This window comes from Parasteatoda tepidariorum, chromosome 12, assembly GCF_982258835.1.
Source record: "Parasteatoda tepidariorum strain Cologne lab strain chromosome 12, Ptep-v5.0, whole genome shotgun sequence".
In the NCBI taxonomy this organism is placed as follows: Eukaryota; Metazoa; Arthropoda; class Arachnida; order Araneae; family Theridiidae; genus Parasteatoda; species Parasteatoda tepidariorum.
In genome coordinates this window covers 44,441,180-44,455,550 of record NC_141766.1, presented here as the reverse complement: position 1 = coordinate 44,455,550, position 14,371 = coordinate 44,441,180, and the positions used below count along the sequence as shown (strand labels likewise).

Here is a 14,371-nt window from a genome sequence, read left to right as displayed (position 1 = left end):
TTAGTAAATAGATGGAATCTCAATATTAATTAATAATACATCACTACGCAAAGCAAAAAGTCTGTGCGAAATATTATTAACATTCGATGTCAATGAGTTAGTGAAATACAGTTTTAGTAAATAGATGGAATCTCAATATTAATTAATGATACATCACTGCGCTAAGCTAAAAGTCTGTAAGAAATATTATTAACATTGGATGTCAATGAGTTAATGAAATACAGTTTTAGTAAATAGATGGAATCTCAATATTAATTAATGATACATCACTGCGCTAAGCAAAAATTTGTAAGAAATATTATTAGCATTGGATGTCAATGAGTTAGTGAAATACAGATTTAGTAAATAGATAGAATCTCAATATTAATTAATGATACGTCACTACGCTAAGCAAAAAGTCTGTGAGAAATATTATTAACGTTGGATGTCAATGAGTTAGTGAAATACAGTTTTAGTAAATAGATGGAATCTCAATATTAATCAATGATACATCACTACGCTAAGCAAAAAGTCTGTGCGAAATATTATTAACATTCGATGTCAATGAGTTAGTGAAATACAGTTTTAGTAAATAGATGGAATCTCAATATTAATTAATGATACATCACTACGCTGAACAAAGATTCTGTGAGAAATATTATTAACATTGGATGTCAATGAGTTAGTGAAATATAGTTTTAGTAAATAGATGGAATCTCAATATTAATTAATGATACATCACTACGCTAAGCAAAAAGTCTGTGAGAAATATTATTAGCATTGGATGTCAATGAGTTAGTGAAATACAGTTTTAGTAAATAGATGGAATCTCAATATTAATTAATGATACATCACTACGCTGAACAAAGATTCTGTGAGAAATATTATTAACATTGGATGTCAATGAGTTAGTGAAATACAGTTTTAGTAAATAGATGGAATCTCAATATTAATTAATGATCAATATTAATTAATGATACAAGAAGACATTTCGAAAATCTAGAAAAAATAATAATATTTCAACAAACAAATAATTTTAAGTTAAATTTTTTCAGTAATTTCGTAATGGTATTTTAGTATTTTTTAATTATAAAAAACATTGAAAAAGAATTTTGAATTTTTTTTTTCATTCATATTCAAAAGTTCATCTATAATTGATTTTGTACATTTAAAAAAAAATCAATGTTGAATAAATGTTTCTTAGATTTAAATAATTGCAAATGAGCTCAATTTGAGAAATTATTGTTTGTAAGTGAGCCGCGTTTGAAAGATTTTACCTTTAACGCCGCTCACCGGTATTTCTCGTTGTATTTCATAATCATAAATTATGGAAATGCTAAATATTTTTTTTTAATCTTACTTTGTCCTAAATTAACGTAAAATAATAAAAAGAGCATGAAAAATTTGTTTAATATATATTCTGCGACCGTTTAAATTAATAAAAGAGGTATGATAGAACAAACTCCCCTTTTTGAAATTAGGTTTTATCCAATGCAACCCCATGCGCACAACATCCACTCAGTAAGCCATTTCTGATGTTGGCTGTGTAAAGAGAAATACAGCATCCTTTAATGTGAATTGATCCTGCTTTTTAAAACGGAAATTTGATTTTCTATTCAATTTCAAGGTAATGTTATTTAATAATCTTTAATCTTTATACGTTTTGTTAAGATTTATTTAGTGTATTTCAAATTTGTAAGAAAAGATTCAATCTCCCCGTATCCTGATCGATTGAATTTTTCTCCTTCTTTCAAATTTCCCGATGCGGAAGATTCGGGAAAAAGTATAATATTTTTAGTAACAGGAAATAGCAATTACATTTTTGGCTATATGAATGCGTCTTAGTCGCTATTTTATAATAATCTCTCTCTAAATAGTACTTATAATAATAATAATTTTATTTAATTGGAAATTTATGGTAACTTTAAAAACTAAATCTTGGTTTGAGATCCTGGTATATAAAATTATTATAAGTTGTATTGATATTAATTAAAATACGTTTAATTAATTAAATATAAATCAAATTTATAATTTTTAACAAATAAATACTTCGTTCATTAATATTTATTATTTTATAGTTACTGGTTTCACTTCCGGGTTGTGAAAAATTACTGAAATTCAGCTTTCTTACCACGTTTATTATTTTATATATATTATTTCGTTCTTATTTATTAATACTTTTTCTGAAAATCTGAAAAAATGCTATTTTTGTAAAAAGTATTTTAAAATTAAGTACTAAATGCTATTGTAATTGTTTACTTTTTCCACTATTGTTTTTTTGTACTTGATTACTTTTTTTCACTATTGTTCTTTTGTAATTGTTTACTTTTTAACACGATTGTTCTTTTGCAAAATAAAACTTTTAGAATTTTTACTGTAGTTCTCTACAGGATTTGTAAAGTATTTTCTGAGCGCAACATATGGCTCAAAATTCGTGAGGGGATATTCTAAAATATCTAGTATGATAAGATTAAAATGTTTTTGCACAATTTTGTGCTAGAAATTAATGACTTAAATATTTATTTTGATAATCAAATGAATATTTTGCCGATATTTTCTTAAAAAATAATGACTTTTTTTTTGTGAAAATCTCAAGTAGACAATATTTTTTCAGACTATAGTTGAATTTAAAAATTTGAGGAGTAAAATTAAGGCTTTTGAAAAAAATATAGTTTGCTGGGAAAATAAAAATTTTGGGGGGAAATATTGCTGGGAAAATAAAAATTTTGAAATCAGGTACGATTCTTTTATGAAAACTTTCAAATATTCCATTTATTCTGGTTCATATTTGCTAAATAATTTTTAACGTACTTTATTCAGAGCAAACATCTTTCTGACATTTTTGTTTTAAATTAATACTATATTACATATATATATATATACATATATGAGCAATTCTACAAATAAACGCCAGTTAGGCGGCCAAAAAAAAATTAAAAAAAATTTGGAGGGCACACTATTTCTACATGAATTTTCTTCTTCCTTACACCCTAAAAAGGCGAGAAAAAATCGTGAACATGAAATTTTTTCTTTGTGACATACTTTAAATGTGACATACTCTTTCTGACATACTCAGATAAATCTGAGCCGTTTATTCAGATAAAACGATTTTTACATAAATATAATATTATTATAATGTTTTTCTAAAATGTATTTATAGAGATTTCATAGTATAAGATTATATTTTAGTATAAAAATTGGCGTTTATTTGTAGAATTTCTCATATCGTCGCTTTGAAACTAAACCGTGGTAACTCAAAAAAGCAAATTTTTCAGGAGAGCAATTTCTATCTAATGCTAATCACGCCAATGCGATAACGATTTATCTGCTCTCTAAATTAATTTTATTGAACTATGAAGATAATACTTTTTTTCTCTAAAAGGGTGATTTTTTTTACACAAAATGACTCAAATATCTCATTTTTCGATTTTTTTGAGTTTTACGGCGATAAAAGCGACGATATGAGCAATTCTAGAAATCAACGCAAATTAGGCAAACAACAAAAATAATTTTTTTTTTTTGGGGGGGGGGCACTCTATTTCTACATGAATTTTCTTCTTTTTTACACCCTGAAAAAGCAAGAAAAAATATTAAAAATGAAATTTTTTCTTTGTGACATACTTTAAATGACAAAATACCAATTTTGAATTTTTCCCGATTTTTTCAATTTACGAACTTTGATTAAATTTTTTTAGTTTTGTTTTTTATACTAAAATATAATCTTATAGTATGAAATCTCTATAAATACATATTAGAGAGACATTATAATAATATTATATTTATGTAAAAATCGTTTTATCTGAATAAACGGCTCAGATTTATCTGAGTATGTCAGAAAGAGTATGTCACATTTAAAGTATGTCACAAAGAAAAAATTTCATGTTCACGATTTTTTCTCGCCTTTTTAGGGTGTAAGGAAGAAGAAAATTCATGTAGAAATAGTGTGCCTCCCAAAAATTTTTTTATTATTTTTTGGCCGCCTAACTGGCGTTTATTTGTAGAATTGCTCATATATATATATATATATATATATATATATATATATATATATATATATATATATATTCAGAGAAATTCAGAAATATATTCTGAAATATATTCTAAAAATTCAGAGAATATGGAAAAAAATAAAAAATAATGACAAGAGAAGAAAATTATTAACAATAATTTTTTAAAAGTATTTAAAAAAAACATAATTCTTAATACCTTAAAAAAAAAAAAAAAAAAAAAAAATTAAGAAAAGATATAATCTCTTCATCAGCTCACACGATCATACTTGTACGATATATATACACGATTGTGCTATATATATATATATATATATATATATATATATATATATATATATATATATATATATATATATATATATATATATATATATATATATATATATATATATATATATATATATATATATATATATATATATATATATATATATATATATATATATATATATATATATATATATATATATATATATATATAAAGGAAAAAGAAAAATTGTAAAAATAAATTATCTTTATTAAATATTTTCTAAGAAAATTAAAAAATATAGATTAAAAAGCCGAAAAACAAACAAATGAGAACAAAAAAAATGAAAAGATAAAATTTCTTCATCAGCTCACACGATTATATCTGCAAAAGGAGTACTTATAATATATGTGAGGATCGTGTGAGTTAATGAAGGGATTATATCTTTTCATTTGTTTGTTTTCCGGAATTTTAAGATTTTTTTTAAAAAGTTTTAAATATGTTTTTTAAAATATTTAAAGAAATAATATAATTTAAATATTTAAAAATATTTAATCATAATTGAATTTGTAAATATTTTTAAGAACATTTTCATTTTTTAATAATTTTCTCTTGTCCTTTAAAAAAATCTTTATAACTTCTCCCTTGTTTTCTCCTCTATATTTTTGATATATATCTATATATATACATTATATATATATACATATATATATATATATATATATATATATATATATATATATATATATATATATATTTATATATATATGTATATACATATACATAATATATATATATATATATATATATATATATATATATATATATATATATATATATATATGAAAAAGTGATCAAAATTTTTAAAATTTGAAACATAATAATTAAAATTTTTAAAAAAGGTCGAAAATAGATAGTTTCAATAGAATTGATAGTATCGATACTTTTTCAATATAATTAGTTATAAAGCTTTTTTTTTTTACCTTTTTAAATTGGAACTACATTTTCGGTACTAGATAAATCATCAAAAATGGTGAAGAGAAGAAGAAGTTCCAGAACCCCTTCTCCAAGGAAACTTGATAAACATCCTCACCTTCAGGTACAAATTTATTATTTTATTTATGTCAAATTAACACCTCATTTCAATAAGATAAACTAATTGGAAAAGTTTCCAGTATTTTCTAACCAGTCAACCTAGCACAGTTTAGGCTCGTAATGAGCCCAGATACTTTAAGCCAATAATAAAGTATGCCATTTCTTGCTCAGTTAGATCGATTTATTTTTGATAAATTTCAATTGTATAATACAATATAAGTAAATTCAATTTCAAAATTTCAATACTTTTAGGCTAATTAGAAAATAGATGTAATCACTCTAATTTTCTAACTATTTAATTTTCTATAATTAGCTTTACTCAATTATTCTGATTCCCTATACTTTTATATTCAAAGCATTGGCATTATTCATTATTCTAATATTTTCTAACCAATCAGCCTTACACATTTTAGTCTCGTAATAAATCCAGATACTTTAGAGCAATAATAAGGCATGTCATTTCTTACACAGTTAGCTTTATTTGGAAATTTGCAATTACACAGAGGCTAATAGGCTAATTAAAGAAAGGCTTTTAGGCTAATTAAAAATATGCATAATCAGCCTAATTTTCTAACTATATTTACTTGTCTAATTAGTTTTTGCTCAATTATTCCAATGCACTATACTTCTGTGTTCAAAACACTGGCATAATATTAAGCTCATTGCATTAAGTCTATGCAAATTGAGTAAATCTTCGAGAGTTTTCTAATTAGTCTAAAAGCATATGGGCTGATTGTAATAAGGGAATACTGTAAAATAAGGGAATACTGTAGACTTTTCCATTTAACTTGTCGAACAGCAAAATCACAGCAACACTTGGAGAATGCCAAAAGTTTTCAACTAGCCTATTACATATATGGTATAATACTAGTGGTATAATACTACTAATTATCATCAATAGCATGATATATAATCATCTTTATTCTTATGATACAACTTATCATTTAAATTGGTATAATACTGTTACTCATCTTAATTTGTAAAGTGCACATGATCTTTCATGATTGTTTGTTATTGTTTCGAACTTTTTTATTTTTTATTTATTTTTTAAACATGGAGTGAATTTAAAATTCCGGAATGGGTTCCAACTACTCAAAATTGCACTTTTTTATGACAAATAATCTTCATCAGCATAATGTAAATAATCATCTTAATTCTTATAATACAACTAATCATCTTAATTCTTATAATACAACTAATCATCTAAATTAGTATAATACTATTAATCAGATTAATTTGGATAATGCGCTTGATCTTTTATGATTGTTATGTTTTTCGAACTTTTTAATTCTTCAAAAATTTAAATACTACTTAAATTTATAAAATAAAACGTAATGATTATTTCTATCTTTTTAACAAGTTTATTTTATTTGATTCTATTAGCTCCAGTTTTTATGAAGTAGCCATGCAAATATTTTTAGTTTAAATTCATTTATTTTCAGTATCATAAAATTATTACAAAATATATATTCACCTCTTTAATATTTGTTTTAAAGGTAATGTTTTAATTCATTTTAGTTAAATGACAGTGTGGAAGAATATCTAAGGAGTGAATTTGAAAATCCCGGAATTTTCTCCAACAACTCAGAATCGTATTTTGATTATACCAAAAATCATCTTAATTGGTATAATGTAAATAATCATTTTTGATTGTTTCAATCTTTTTAACGTTTCAACAAATGAAATATTACGTAAATTTTGAAAAGATAAAATACAATGATGCTTTATATTTTTTTAAAATGTACAAAATTACTTTGTTAATTATCCGTTTCATTGTTTTAAGAACTTACTATTAATTCATTTTTTTAATATTAAAACTATGTATTACAGAATAAATTATTATCACCTCTTTAAAATACATTACGATAGGTACTTTTTAATTTATTTTAGTTAAATGACAGTGGACAATATCTAAGGAGGGAATTTAAAAATTTCGGAATTTTCTCCTACAACTTAAAATTGTATTCTTGTTATACCAAAAATTATTTAAATTGGCAGAATATAAATAATCATTTGTGATTGTTTTGATCTTGTTAACGTTTCAACAACTAAATGTTTCTTAAATTTAGAAAAAATAAAATATAATGATACTTTATACATTTTTAAAATGTGCACAATTACTTTGTTAGTTATCAGTTTCATATTTTCAAGAACAATAAATTTATTTGTTTTTAATATTATAACTATTATAAAATAAATATTTATTACCTCTTTGAAATACATTACAATAGTTTCTTTTTAATTTATTTTTGTTAAATGACAGTATGGAAAAATGTCCATGGAGTGAATTTAAAATTTTCGGAATTTTTTCTAACAATTCAGAATTGTATTTTTATTATACCAAAAATTTTTTTATTTAGCTCACTATAAATAATCATTTGTGATTACTTCGACTTGTTAATATTTCATCATTATATATTTATTTTATAAATTAAATAATATTTCATCGAAAGAAATATTACTTAATTTAAAAAATAAATATTTAATGATGCGTTATACTTACTTAAAATATACAAAACAAATTTGTTAGAGTCAAACGATTTCCTTTTTTTATAATACTTGCTATTAATTTATTTGTTTTTAATATTAAAAGCACTAAAATATATTTATCACATCATTAAAATATATTACAATAGTTACTTTTTAATTTATTTCAGTTAAATGACAGTTTGGAAGAATATCCAAGAAGTGAATTTGAAATTCCGGAATGTGCTCCAATTACTCCAAATCGAAACCCCCCTCCTGCTACAGAACAAGAACTTGATCCAATCAAAGAAACATTTGTATTTTTATCATTCATATTCCTGATATTACTTAAGCTTGGCATATATAGTGTATTCGATTTTGATTTTTTGTTTTGATATCTTTTTATTAATTTGATGTAATTGACAAGCATGTTATGTATGCCCCATTGTTGTTATTAATACTTTTACCTAAATATTTTTAAAATTGATCTTGTGATATTGAATGTGTTGATTAGTTAATTATAGCTCAATTTAACACATTTTCCTAAAGTTTACAATGTATTTAAATTTTGTTTAGATTCCCTGAAATATGTCTTGGTGTTTCATAAAAATATATATATTGTTGTCTGAAAACTCGAGACTTATTAAGTTAAGAAAAATATTTAATGCTTCACTTGCTAAAACAAATCAAAACTAATTTATATAAGTTTACATTTAATGGTGTAATCTGTATATTAAAATTAATCAGTAAATAATGCAGTTAATTGGTATAATACCTAGTACGTTAAAATTAATCATCTAAATTGGTACACTGTTAGAATTTTCATTCTGAAATTATGGTGAAATTACAGACAACAGTCTGACCATCCAATTAACCTTAAAGTTTACAGTTAGGAACATTTCTTTTAGGTTTTGAAACTTTTAACAACTGGTATAGTTAAAAAACCATAAAAATGAAATGTAACTAGGCTTAGGAGTGAGGTTATGTTAGGCTTAAGAGTGAGGTTATGTTAGGCTTTTCGTTAGGTAATGAGCATGGAGTTCAAATGTGGTTGAGTTGTGTTTTGCCAAATGAATGTGGCTTAAGAAGTGTTTGTGATGGTGCCATCTATCGTAAGAATTAGGAAATATTATATTCTTTTGTGCCAAGCATCTATGCGTGAATGCGAGTTTACTTTTCTAATAGTTCAGGGTCACCAATTGGGGAGAGCAGGACACTGGAAACTCTTCATTTGTTGAAGAAATGTCAAAGCTGTGATGCGAACGCTGTACAGTTCGTCATGAAAGTGACAGATTAGCCCTCTCGGCTACAGTGAGCACCCAACTGCAAAGAAGCAAGTGGCTTCACATTGTGGACTTAGTGAGCACTATTAAAATTCTCGTTGTTTAACTGTATAAGGGGAAAACGGTCAGTAAACAATTTTTCTTACTCATAATAGTTTCAATAACATCTTTTTATGGTTATTTGACTGTAGTGATTGAATATGGTAAAATAGCAAATAAGTAACTTGGTTTTTTCCAAGAAATTTCTAACAGTGCATAATATACTTTTCATAAATTTAGAAATTGAGATATATACTTCAATAAATAAAATATTAGTCTCAGATTAAAAAATTAAGATGCAGCAGTGATTCGCAAACTTTTAAAGTGTGCAAAATTAGTTATTGAGCGTCTATATGCTTCATTTTAAAACAATTTAATGAAGCTTAATTATCAAATCGTATCAAATTATTTGAAATGAAAATAATTTATTATTAATTTATTTAATAAATTTTAAATATATAAAATTTTTATATCATAATCAGCAAAATGAATATTTAGTAATCAGCAACAGCGATATACGAAATTTTTATTGTGAATTCAACAGATTAATTGTAAATTAATTTTGTGTATCACCCATTAATAACTTTTGCTAATATTTTGTAAAACCGTCTCATTTTAAGATTTTAGTCTCAAAAAAGTAAAGTGTAATATAAAAGATGTTCCATATTCACCCCCCTTAAAAAAGTTTTTTTTTTTTTTCAATTCTTGTCAAAAATGAAGTCATTCAAATCTACACTTTAGGGGTCGCAAATCTACATTTAAATATCAAAAGAATAAAAAAGCTATCAGTATCTGAGGAATTATCAACCATTTCAATCTCAGTAAACTTAAGATAATAATCATCAAAACCACTTATTAATAGGATGAAACTAAAAGACTGGCATTTGAATGGCAGCAAATTTTAAATAGAAAGCTCGAAGAAGTTAGTGAAAAAAATGGTAAAAGAATTTCTTTTAAAATCTAATTTAAAATTATTTATATTCAAAATTAATTAACAACGAAAATATATAACATCTTTCTCAACCCACACGGTTATATCCACTAACGGTGCTTTCTGATATTGCAAATTAACTGCTGGTTTGCCGTAAGTTACGGGTAACCAACATTTTTTGGAAGAGAGCTATTGTCGGAAGAAAATATATACATGCCCTTTACAACTTTTATACGCTTATAGCACATTTTATTTATGTAAGTCTGAATAGTAGAAATTTAAAAAAAGTAATATAAATTAAATAAAAATGTAAACTTCAGAAATATTTTCAATAAACATTTTTAAATGCTCAGTCAGCGTGAATATAAATAAGAATAGTAAAACTTGAATTATTTAATCAACTAAACTGAACTACTACTACTAAATTCAGTGGAGCGACAGCCCATAGAGGGAAAAGGCCTACTGTGCCTGTCTCAGTTTTCTTGACCTTGGGCTCTGGGGATCAGGAGCAGATGCTCCAGTTAGGAATTATTTAATCTAAATAATAATTAATCATTTAAAATTAATATATAAATTTTGAATTTGGTTATTTTTTCGGCAAATTCTTTAAGAAATAGTTTGATTTTATTATGTCCATGATAGAAAAAATAGGTCACGATTATTGGTCGATCCAGACCTACAATAATATTCTACAGCGAAATCGTATAAGCCAAATTCGTACAGCCCAATCGTGTAAAACAGAGACAAATTTTGCAGGCTTGGTAAAAAATTATTTATAAAATTGAGTCGCAGTGTTGCTACCAGTTTCGACTAAAATCTTGGAGGTGAAATTATTGCTTCTTTTGCTTCCAATTTCACGTGCCACTGTGCCATGGCACACCGTGGCACGCATCTACAAGTGGCTCATCGATGCAGTAAGGTATAAGTTCTAATAACTCCGTTTTTAACAAGAATTCTATAGAAATATATTAAAAGTGATGATTATAAAGCATCTTATATAATATATTTTGCATATTTTTGGTTCAGAATGCCCAATTTTAATTTCGACTAAAGTGAATTTTTCTTTAAACTTTGAAATGTACTTAAATGTCTGTGATGAATTTGCTAAAATAACTTTGATAGAATCTATTATTGGTGAAATAGAATAGAAAGTAACTTGTGTACAGATAACTTTTTATTCTTTATTAAAAGGCTTTTTAGTTTTATTTATTACTTTTTTGAACTAGTGCTGTTTTTATTACTTTTTAACAAAAGTTGATGTAATAAAAAAAAAATTTTAATTTTAAATCTGAGTATTAGAAAACTTAATAAAAGGAAAGCGACCCAAATATGGGCCCCTATGTATTTTTTTTTTCATTATTCTATTTTTTGTAGAAGACAAAAAGTTGAAAATTGTTTAATGTATTTTTCTTGCCAAAGAAAATCTTTAGTCCTTATTCTGAATCTTGACATCATTGACCTACAAAATATAGAATTTTTTTTTTCTTCTAAGGCCAAAACACTCTTCCTTCACCCAAACGCAGCACACATTGCACACAACCATGTCTTAGTGTTTTTCTAGAAAAAACTGAACACAATAGCACAAAAACAAGACTCTTTAGAACTGCAACAGTTATTACTTATGTCATTGGGTTTAGACTTGGCAGCTGGTTTCGACACGGCAGCTAGTTTGAGCAGTGTGTACTTCAACAGTTATTACTTATGTCATTAGGTTTAGACTTGGCAGCTGGTTTCGACACGGCAGCTAGTTTGAACATTTTTGAACTTTAACAGCTATTACTTATGTCATGGGTTTAGACTTGGCAGCTGGTTTCGACACGGCAGCTAGTTTGAACAGTTTGTACTTCAACAGTTATTACTTATGTCATTGAGTTTACACTTGGCAGCTGGTTTCGACACGGCAGCTAGTTTGAACAGTTTGTACTTCAACAGCTATTACATATGTCATTGGGTTTAGATTTAGCAGCTGGTTTCGACACGGAAGCTAGTTTGAACAGTTTATTCTTCAACAGTTATTACTTATGTCATAGGCTTAGACTTGGCAGCTGGTTTCGACACGGCAACTAGTTTGAACATGGCAGCTGATTTCGATATGGCAGCTATTTTCAACTTGGGAAGTGGTTTAAACGGGTAGTGGTTTCAAATCAGTCAGCTAGTTTCAATATGGCAGCTAATTTCAATATGGCAGCTGGTTTCAATAAGGCAACAGGTTTCTCACAGTAACCAAATTAGGAATCCTTTTAGTGCCCATAACAGGTCCGATGACCATTTTTACTTTATTGAAAATAGTTGTACATGGTTACAAATTCAAAATTCGTGACAAGACTATTTAGAAGATAAAGAATTCACCTTAGTTCTCCCAATAATGTTTAATGGTCAAGACAAGAGCTTTTTTAGTAAAAAAGACATACTTATATTTTAAATTTCGAAGAACAAAGTTTACTACCAACAAAATATTTTTGTTGCTTTGCTACGTAGTATTTAATTGCAAAAACGGAAGACTCATGTTACTACTTCAGCTTATTTGCATTGCTTAAAGCGTATTTACTGCCATCTACATTCAAAACAAGCAATTAAACATACTTTACAGTAGTGATCATATTAGATGCACTGCCCATATTTGGGTTACTTAACTTAATTCATTTTAATTCCTTGATGCTTTCTAATAAATGCATATTTTTTTCGTATTGTGATAATTGTATTCATTTATTATTGGAACTGTGTTCCCCTTCTCTAAAGTTTTATCTCTTATGGGCTCAAATTTGTGCCAAATTTAAGCCTCTGAACAATTAATACAATTGTTTAAACAAAGTTGTATTTAAATAAGTCTTTATTTATGTTAAAAACAATATTTAAATATTTTTCGACAATATCCTTTGAGATGATTTAGATTGTGTGACAAATGACTTTTAATTGTCTTGATGTCTTCTGCTAATTATCTGTATGAAATGTAATCGATAAATTTTTTTATGTTTATTAGGCATGATGCTTATTAATAAACATAAAAATAAAACCAATAGAACGTGTTGTTCTTGCCTTCTTATTAATTGCATTAAACTTTCATAAGATTTTCATTAGACAATAGACTTTCATTATATTTTCATTAGACATTAGACTTTCATTAGATTTTTCATTAGACATTAGACTTTCATTAGATTATTAGACATTCGACTTTCATTAGATTTTCATTCATTTCATTCAAGCTTTTTTAATACATTTCTTCTCAATTAACCCCAATAAAAAAAATTCTCAACTTCCAATTATTTAATTAAATTTATTCAACTTTAAACTTTAAATAATTATATTAGATCAATGCTCTTTAATAGTTCGAAATTTTTCAGTAATTACAATTCTAAAAATTTAAATATAAAGGTAAACTTTTTGCTCCTTTTCATTTAGATTTTGGATTGACGCTTACAAAATATATTTATGATCTAAGATTATACTTCTCAGTGCACTAATTTGAGAAATCAATTTTTAAAGTGTCTTGAAAACGTTAAAAATTTAGCTATATTTTCCTCAATAAAGCTTAAACTACTCACTACATAATCATTCTTCTAAATACTGCTAGACATACTGCAATTTTTTTTAAAAAAAATAGCAGTTAGGGTAAACCAACCAGTGAAGGAACACTACCCAGTGAAGGAACATTTAATATATATTGATTAAAAATAAGAATTTGAAAGATTTTCTTTAGATTGATTGGTAACAATAGGTTACTACCAAACAATAGGAAGTCATCTACCAATGTTTTGGATTACCTGGTCAAGACTGGTAGACTCGTTATCGGATTACCTGGTAGACTTCTCTGGAAAATTTTTTGAATTTGTTATTATCTCTGCAACACCTTGTTTCTTTGAAAAAATTATAAGGTGAGTGTTTGTATTTATATGTTTGAAGTGGAATTAATTGCATGCAATAGTTTTATTTTTCAAACTGTGAAAAAGAGAATTCAAAATGTAGTTATTGAAGTTACGTTTTATTTTTTAAAGCATCATAGCATAATAAAGTACAGAGATAAGGGGGTGTTTATTCACTGGATCACCAAACGATGAAAAACCAGTGAAGGAACAAGTGTTCATTCACTAGGTTTTTTTCTAAGTTAATGAAAACAAAAGATAAACTTTAATTTTCTTGTACCTTTAGTGATGTTCCGCATCAAAAGTATGTTAAAAATACGAAAAACAACTTCTAACCAGTGAGGGAGCAGGCATGTTCCTTTACTGGGCATAGATTTCCCAGTGAATGAACAGTATGTGTTAATATGTTGACACTTTAATTTTCAATTCATGATTACAAAAAAAAGTTAACATTTTCCAAG

The 14,371-nt window shown here is 25.8% G+C and overlaps 1 long non-coding RNA gene across 4 annotated transcripts; it reads left to right on the top strand.

The window, feature by feature from the left end:
* The first annotated feature begins 1,494 nt into the window (after positions 1-1,494).
* On the top strand, positions 1,495-13,067 carry LOC107436648 (uncharacterized). 4 transcript variants are annotated; one of them, XR_015430755.1, is made up of 5 exons: positions 1,495-1,606; positions 5,253-5,335; positions 7,989-11,681; positions 11,762-11,841; positions 12,081-13,067. It is a non-coding gene; the product is annotated as an uncharacterized LOC107436648 (long non-coding RNA). The 4 variants fall into 4 exon arrangements; XR_015430754.1 differs by having other exon boundaries at positions 11,762-13,067; XR_015430753.1 differs by having other exon boundaries at positions 7,989-11,841.
* Positions 13,068-14,371: the final 1,304 nt, after the last annotated feature.